We start from the raw sequence: 8,793 nt of genomic DNA, 5'->3' as shown, positions 1-8,793 counted from the left end.
TGCTTAGTTGATTCTTGAATTATACTCATTCAATTTCCCCATTTCATCTCAGAAGAAAATGGACAGTGAGTGCTCTGAGAAAAACCCAAGCTTCAGCTATTCTAAATTAATTTCTTCAGATCTGTGCTGCCTTAGAGAAAGAGCTTCTCTAGAGAACCCTGAGATTGAGTTCCAAAGGGGTGTAACATTTATCTGGACATTAGTGGATTCTGTATTACCAAATTCATGTAAGGAGCTATATATATATATATGTATATATATATATATGTATATATATATATATCATTATTTTCTAGAGATCTAAACAGAATGCAGTAACTGGAGTTAAAATTAAAAAGTTTTCATACGTTAAACAGGATTTTATATGTTTATGCATACAGACGCATATACATAACATATGCGTGTATATACATAAATGCATTTCTAGTATGTTTTATAAAACACTATCAAGCAGGCTTCCTCTGGACTAAATACCTGTAAATAAGAGCATATATAGAAATAGAATGCAGATATAAGATTTATACACTACTAAGGTAAGAATAGTGATTTTTTTTCTTCCATTTTGTTCTAGATGATGCACTCATCTGCTTGGAGTTGAGTTAATTTTCTTCATAGCAAACTGTTGTGCTTTGTATTTGTGATCAAAGCAGTGTTGATAACATACCAGTGTTTTAGTTGTCACTGAGCAGTGCTTGCACGGTGTCAACACTGTCCTTTTTTCTCATGCTGTCATGCCAATGGGAAGGCTGGGAGTGTACAAGAAGCTGGGAGGGGACACAGTCAGGATAGCTGACTCCAACTGACCAAACGGATATCCCATACCACATGACACTGTGCTCAACAATAAAAGATGAGGGAAAAAACAAAGAAGAGTGACATTTGGGGTTATGGCATTTGTCTTCCCAAGTAACCGTCACATGTGGTGATAGTCACTGCTTTCTTAGAAATGGCTGAACAACTGCCTGCCAACAGGAAGCAGTGAATGAATCCCTTGTCTTGCTTTGCTTGTATGTGCAGCTTGTGTGTGCAGATCAAATTGTCATCTAGATCCACAGTTTTTCTCTTTTCTGCCCTTTTCATTCTTTTCCCCCATCCTGTTGCAAGCTGCTATATGGGACATAGCTGTGGCAGAGGTCAACCTATCACAGAAGAGAACATTTCCCTTCTGTGTTTTAGCAGGATAAGGAAGTCCACGTCTCAAAGATCGTGGTCACAGATAGAAGCAGAAGGACAAAGTGAGTTGGAATTAGTTGGATGGGTTCCAAAAGAAGCAGTGAGATAGAGGGGATATGTTCCCTGACAGAACTACTCTCCCACAGCACAAAGTAGAATATATTTTTCTTAGCTTATTTTATTTTGTATTATTATTGTTATTATTATTATTATTATTATTATTATGCACAAAAACTCGTCTCCCTCTTCAAGGATAATGATGTGGTCCCTAAACCCTTGAGATAGGTCTTTTTTCAATTATGTCCTTCAAGTTTTTATATAAGAGGATTTTGACAGTATAAAGCTAACACTTTATTAGAATAGAAATTTAAACAAGGAGCTTTTATAAATAAAAACAACTCATGATGAGAAAGAATAGAAACATATTAGCTTAACAAACCTCCTCCTTTCCTGCTATGTCTTTGCATTCTGGGTTTCAGAAAACCCTGCAAAAACTCTGTGGGTCAACTGTGATTCTCATTGCTCCTTCTAGCCCTTCTCCTCTACAAGGCACACTCACTAACTGTTGTGGAATGTGAATTTTTCTCTCCTCAAAGTCTTCACTTTACCTGCAATGCAGAAAGCTGGGCAAGGAAAATAGGCTCTTGTTAACAAATCACATCCTTCTAAGGTACTTGAAATATGTTCACATATATTAACTGTGAATATGTGACCTAAACACTTTTTATGAACTCTTGCAGAGAATGATAGTATTGAGATATGAAAAGAAAGAACAGCTTTCCAGGTTTTCCTAGTCAGAGAAAACATGGGACTATTTCCACAAAAGCTTATTGTACAGTAAGTGAAGAGATTACAGAAAGAAGACATTTGGGAGGAAGCTCTTGTTTGTCTGTTTCCTTTTTGCAGTCCAGGGTCAGAAATAACATTTTTGGTTTTATTTCTGTAAAGGAAATAAAAACTAACGGGGTTAGTTCAGACTCAGGTCTAGCACATTCTGTTTCTTAGAGAACAGCAAAGAAAGACAGAAAGTGTCTGTAGGAGAAAATTAAACTCAACAGATCAAATTTATGTTACAAACTCATCTGGTTGGCATTCCATCACGTTATACCATATTATTACAAAAGACAGATAGACATTAGACATTAAGAATTAGTATTATTAGAAAAAATACAATTAAACACCTCCCACCCCACCCCCCACCTCCCCAACAGTAACTAGTTACCTCTAATAAACTTACTGAGAGAAGAGGTCACACTGTCAGATACTGTAATTAGATTTCAAGACATATTTGTTGTTATGCATGTAATGAAAAAGCAAGTCTCATTCTTTAAAAATTGAGAAGGATTTTCTCTCCCATATGTTGCACTCTGTTATTGTGCTTGAATGTGTTCATTTCTGGGATGCAGCAGAGGAAATATGCCACTTAGAGAAAATGTAATGATGGACTCCACATTACGCAGGTTATGGGATTTGCTGAGCCTGCTGTCTGATGAAATATGGTGACTTGTCAGTTCCAAACACAAAACTGGGTTCCTGTAAAAGTGACGTCTTTAATTTTTTTCATACTTATTTGCTTCATGTAATTCTGCTTTAGGATTTTTGAATCTTGCAAGTAAAATTAAAGGTTAAGACTGTTGTTGTCCTCTGCATAAATATGTTGAAAACAAAAAGTGAAACACTTAGAGGCAAGATGAAAACAGAACTTAAAATGTTGAGAATATTCAGAATGATACAGGTATCCATAAGGCACTTTTAGGAATTTTGACAAAAGGTGTTGACTTTGTTACTATATTAAAACACTTCCAAGTGGTTATTTTTATCTCTGAAGATAGTTGGATCCTGTTTCAGAGTTAAAGAGGATTATCACTTTAGAACATATATTGTCATGGGCTATCAAAGTATATTTATGTGTCAGACCTTAGTTTTTATATCAGAAATATTCTGTCCAGTGTTGTGAGATACTACTTTCTTAGGGACAGACATGTGGCTAAAATACAATATTGCTATTAGAAATGCAGAGGACAAAACCATTATCATTTAAATAGAGCATCTGACTTTGACATTGAACTCAGAGAATTTCTGCAGTTACAACTGCTTATCTGAGAAGGAAGTAACCTCCATGCTTAGATTCATAGAACATCCTGAGTTGGAAGGAACCCACTAAGATCACTGAGTCCAATTACTGACTCCACACAGGACCACATAACCAAAAATCAGACCCTATATCTGAGAGCATCTTGATGTGTCCAAAACTCCAGCAGGCTCAGTGCTGTGACCACTTCCCTGAGGTGCCTCTAAGTGCAGAACCTCTTCCTAACTCCCCTGCCTCAGCTCCATGCCATGCCATTCCCTTGGGTCCTGTCACTGTCCCCAGAGAGCAGTGCTCAGCACCTTCCTCTACACTCCCTTCTTAAGGGAGCTGCAGGCTGCCATGAGGCCTCCCCTCAGCCTTCCGTGCTCTGGGCTGAGCAAACCAAGGGACCTCAGCCACTCCTCACATGTCTTGCTTTCTAGACCCTATGCCATCTTCATAGCACTTCTTTAGACAATCTCTAATGATCTTATGTTCCTTTTATACCGTGGCACCCAAAACTGCATACAGTACTTGAGGTGAGGCTGTAACAGTGCAGAACAGAGCCAGAAAATCCCTTCCCCTGACCAGCTAGCAATGGCTTGCTTGATGCACCTCAGGGTATGGTTGGCCCTTTTGGCTGTCAGGGCACTGAATATGTTGGCTCATATTCAGTTTGCCATACACCACCACCCCCCCCCCCCCCCCCCCCGCCCTTTCTGTGGGGCTGCTGTCCATCCATTCATTCCCCAGTATGTAGCCAGGGTTGCACCTCCCCAGGACTTTTGAAAAATTGTTTAATTGTAAGCAGTTTAATAGTCTTCTAGTCCACACCTGTTTTAAGAATTTTGTATTTATTTACATCTAAGAATCTTTCCTATCAGTTTCCATGAAATTCTAAATTAAAGACACCTACAGAAACAACATCTCTAAAAACAGTTTTGTTATCACTGAATTTAAGACATGTAATTGCTCTTTTAAAATTAAAATCTTATTTTCCCCTCCTGCTGCTTTTTTTTTTTTTTTTTTTTTTTTTTTTCAGAAATGAACAGCTTCCTTAATTCTCAACAGATTTATCATCTTCATTAGGCATGTAATTCTAGTTCCTTAAAACTAAAAAAGAAAGCAAAGCACAAACTGTTAGAGCTTAACATCAGATACTACTTGCTGTTTTTTTGTTTTGCTTTGGTGGTATTTGTTTGTTTGTTTGTTTGTTTGTTTTTATGGTATCTTGGACAGTTATTGGATGGATGGATTACATTTATTTTTATGTATTTCTTCTCCAAATTAGTGGAGAACAGCAGCTCTGTTAAAGGTTTCTAGAAAGCTGACAGATTTTTGTCTGTGTTATAGAAATGTATTTGCTTTTCTAACAAGTGTATCACAAGGAGATGTACATGAAGCTTTAAAGAACAATGGAAAAACGGGTTGCCAAATCAGTCTAAGAAAGCAGACGTGACAGAAACAACTGCTTTAATAAACAAGGGAGAAAATATATTTCAGTTATATTGTATTGGAGTGCTAGTGTTCATAGAGGCACAGTGATCTCTATACCGCAGGTGGAGGAGCTATGGTTTTCAGGTTTTAAATCCAAAATTTTTCACCTTAGATTTGTTGAAGGTCTGTATTTGTATTCTGCACCAGTAGTGCTATCTAGTTGTAGTGGGTTTATGTGACAAGGTTTTGGTAGCAGGGGGCCATAGGGGTGGCTTCTGTGAGAAGGATCTAGAAGCTGCCCCATGTTTGGTAAGGGCCCCACTGCTGACCAGAACTGAGCCAATAAGTGAGGTTGTTTGCGCCTCTGTGAGAGCATATTTAAGACAGGAAAAAAAAAACGCTGCGCCACACAGCAGCTGGGAGAGTGAGAGGAGTGAGGAACAGCCTTGCAGGCGCCAAGGTCAGTGAAGAAGGAGGGGGAGAGGTGCTCCAGGCGCCGGAGCAGAAGTCCCCTGCAGCCTGTGGTGAGGACCATGGTGAAGCAGGCTGTCCCCCTGAAGCCCATGGAGTACCACGGTGGAGCAGGGTTCCACGCTGCAGCCCATGGAGGAGACCACGGTGGAGCAGGTGGCCCTGCACCAACGGAGACTGCGGCCTGTGGAAGACCCCTGCCGGAGCAGATTCCGGGCCGGACCTGCAGCCCGTGGAGAGGAGACCACGCAGGAGCAGGTGACCTGGCAGGAGCTGCTGCCCGTGGGGGACCCAGGTTGGAGCAGTTTGCTCCCGAGGGATGGACCCCGTGGTATGGACCCATATCTGGAGCAGTTCTTGAAGAGCTACTGCCTGTGGGAAGCCCATGCTGGATCAGTTCAGCAAGGACTGCATCCCGTGGGTGGGACCCCACAGCACAGGGGACGAGAGTGACCAAGAAGGAGCGGCAGAGAAGAATTTCTATAGACTGACCATAGCCCCCATTCCCCTGTTCCCCTGCGCCGCTTGGGGGGAGGAGGTGAAAGAGGGTGGATGGAGGGGGAAGGTGCTTTTGGTTTCTTTCCTTTGTTTCTCACTTCTCTAGCTCGTTCGTAATAGGCAATAAATTTTACTATCTCCCTATGCTGAGTCTGTTTTGCCCATCACAATAATTACTGTGCGATCTCCTCGTCCTTATCTCAACCCTTGAGCCCCTTTCATCGTATTTTCTCCCTGTTCCTCTTTGAGGACGGTGAGTGAGAGAGCGGTTGTGGTGGAGCTCGGTCACCCACCCGAGCGAAACCATCACACTAGTACATTCCATACAGCAACGCTGCTATACTGCTGGTTTACATATATATGTTAAATACTACACACTTAGTACTCAGTATAAGAAAAACAATATCTTGAAAGCAATGGGATTTATGATTTGGATCTGAAATGTATATATATATATTGCTATAGTCCACTATTAAACAGCATGTTTATTTATTAATTTCAGTAAGCTATGTATCTTGAAATAGTGAATGTCTTTTTTCTGTTAAAATCAATGCAATATAATGTATCTTATTGAATGGATTCATGAGTTTAAATAGATGGTAAAAAATGTCATGTAAGATCTGCTTATTTGTCAAACTCTTATTAAATGTATTTACAACTGCACAGTAAATTTTATGAAATATACTAAAACTGAGTGATAGTGTTTCCCATTTTATAGGAGACATTGCCTTTAGTGACATTAGATTGATAAGCTACAAGAAAACTGCAGATGTCTTAAAACAATCATGCTCCCATTCCAGACACATGTAGTGCTACTGTCCAGAGTTATCATTCTCCTTGATTATACTGACATTAAAAGGTTCATCTGTTCTAAACCTTCATTAAAAAAATACAGCATTTTTTACAGGATGCAGCCAAAGGGGAAAGAGATCACTATCAGAAATACACAGTTCCTTATTAATATCATGTTAAAACTCACAGTGTTTCTCATTCTGGAGGAAAAAGAAAAAAAGAAAAAAAAAATAAATGAAAGAAAGGGATCATTATTGCATTTATATTTTATATGTTGGAGTTGTAAAATAAAAAACTATCTTGTGCACAGTGCAAATTCTATCTGATAGCTTTGAGCTAACTGTAAATGCTGTCAAATGGAGAAGAAAGCAATATTCCTGTCTTCCCACAGGAAGTACTAAAAATGATTTGCTGACTAGAGGCCATTCTTTTTATCTAAAATTAAATACATGTCAAATACTAAATCAGATGTATAACATGATTGCAAGTTTCTTTGGCACATCTGTACACATACCTGCATGTAGATAGATTTTTACATTAAATGTGAACATTTACATTACTATAATATGAATTAGTGACTAGTGAATGATTTACATTTTGGTAACCAAACTTGAACCTTTGTTAATTTTTCATTTTCCTGATGAATGCTTAGAGCTTTCAAAGCTCCATGTGCTCCTTTACAATGTATTCACTGGAGAACCAGATTTCTGTTTGACGTTATAGGAAGCATTTGGTACAATGACTTATGATGATCATATGCACTTGTAATCACAAAGCCACTGCATAGGGCAAAACTATCAATCACTTATGGTACAATAAAGTGCAACTGTTCTCCTGGAGTATAGCAACTTGTGCCTCAGTGAGGCATTTGGCCTAGAATGTGTTTTCTTTTAGGGATGCTGTTATTCCTTTTCTGTTGGTAGTAACATAAATCAAGGCATAATATCAAGTCACTTAAATTAATTCATAGATGCATAAATAAATTTACCTTTAAAGGAAAACAGTGTATTTATAGCTGTATTTTTTTATATATAGAATTTACCTAGAAAAGGGGTCATATGGTCAACTCACTTTTATGATACTACTTCACTTGCTGTCTTTAAGGAGAGAGAAAAAAAAAAAGTGATTAGCAAGATTTATTATTTATGGGAAGATTATTTTACAGTTCTTTTCCTCAGGTATAGTTCTACTTCATCAAACGTACCTCAGCCTGGCTTTTAAAATATTTACTGTTCAATTTACTGATTCTTGGTTTGATAAAACACTTATTTAAAATATAGGTGACATTGAAAATGTTATAGACACTTCTTGGAGTTCTTTGTTTCCATAGCATAGTATCTTGTCAGCAGTTGCCTGAGTTTTGTTTTGCTTTTAAATAAGGTTTTGATTAAATAAAGTACAAGTATAGGTCAAGAATATTAAATATGGTTTCTGGACTGATCTCAACAGAACACTTCATTAGTTTATTTTTGCTTTCAGTAAAGGATATGTAAAGCAAGTAATGAAAATAATTCTGTGGCCATCAATTCCACAAATCAATATATGTTGAATATAAAACCTCAGAAAACATGAAATCAAGATTTTGAATATTAATGTGGACACTTATTAATGTGCCTATTCATTTGCAAAATGACCTCTATTAAATCTTTTTAGGGTAATAGATAAAGCTAGAGTACACTTAGAATATTCTTGTGCTTATTAAAACTCACTTGCTACTGTTTCCTCAGTTTCCATGGAATTTCATGGATATTGATGGTTTATGTCAGCTTCCTAGAGGTTCAGATTGAACAGATTTATTCCATTCAGGCATGATAAATGGTAAACTTGCTTGGTCATTGTATTTATTTTATGTTCAAACACAAACCTGCACAACACCTGTTTTTTTTCATGTGAGCTGATATTTTGATATGAACAGACTGCTTAAATCAGCTCTGAATTTGAGCAGGACTGCAGATGGAAGTTAAATTATCTCCATTGCTAAACATCCAGCAGAGAGACTTTGCATAAAATATGGCTTTGCTCAGGTTGTCAACTGCCAAGTAGTCGTTTTGAAAATAATTGTTCATGGAGGTCTGCAAGACAAAGCACATTTGATTTCCCATCAGCTGCCATTTTTCCTCACATAGAGTAATATCTAACAAGAAATCTGAATCACATTAATGAATTTTAAATTTAAGCCATTGTGGTTAAATTCTAAAACTCCTTCAGACTTTAAGAGAAGCAGCATTTGACTTACTAGTACAACAACTTATGTTTTGCTTAGGAAAAATTTGTAATAGTATTAATTTTTATTTTTAGCCTTTCTTCCTAAGAAACTCATAAAAATGCAGAGGCAGGCTTCCTTCCTCCCT

At 37.8% G+C, this 8,793-nt stretch overlaps 1 long non-coding RNA gene across 1 annotated transcript in view; it reads left to right on the top strand.

Moving 5' to 3' along the window:
• Window positions 1-951: 951 nt before the first annotated feature.
• The window catches only part of LOC118162257, an 18,292-nt gene continuing 10,450 nt past the window's right edge, over window positions 952-8,793 (top strand). Inside the window, exons 1-2 of the long non-coding RNA XR_004748359.1 lie at window positions 952-1,007; window positions 5,718-5,726. This is a non-coding gene — a long non-coding RNA (uncharacterized LOC118162257). The remainder of the gene's footprint in view (window positions 1,008-5,717; window positions 5,727-8,793) is intronic.

The sequence above is a fragment of the Oxyura jamaicensis genome, chromosome 2 (assembly GCF_011077185.1).
Source record: "Oxyura jamaicensis isolate SHBP4307 breed ruddy duck chromosome 2, BPBGC_Ojam_1.0, whole genome shotgun sequence".
Taxonomy (NCBI): domain Eukaryota; kingdom Metazoa; phylum Chordata; class Aves; order Anseriformes; family Anatidae; genus Oxyura; species Oxyura jamaicensis.
The sequence above is the reverse complement of the archived record's forward strand: the minus strand, read 5'-3'. Positions and strand labels throughout refer to the sequence as shown.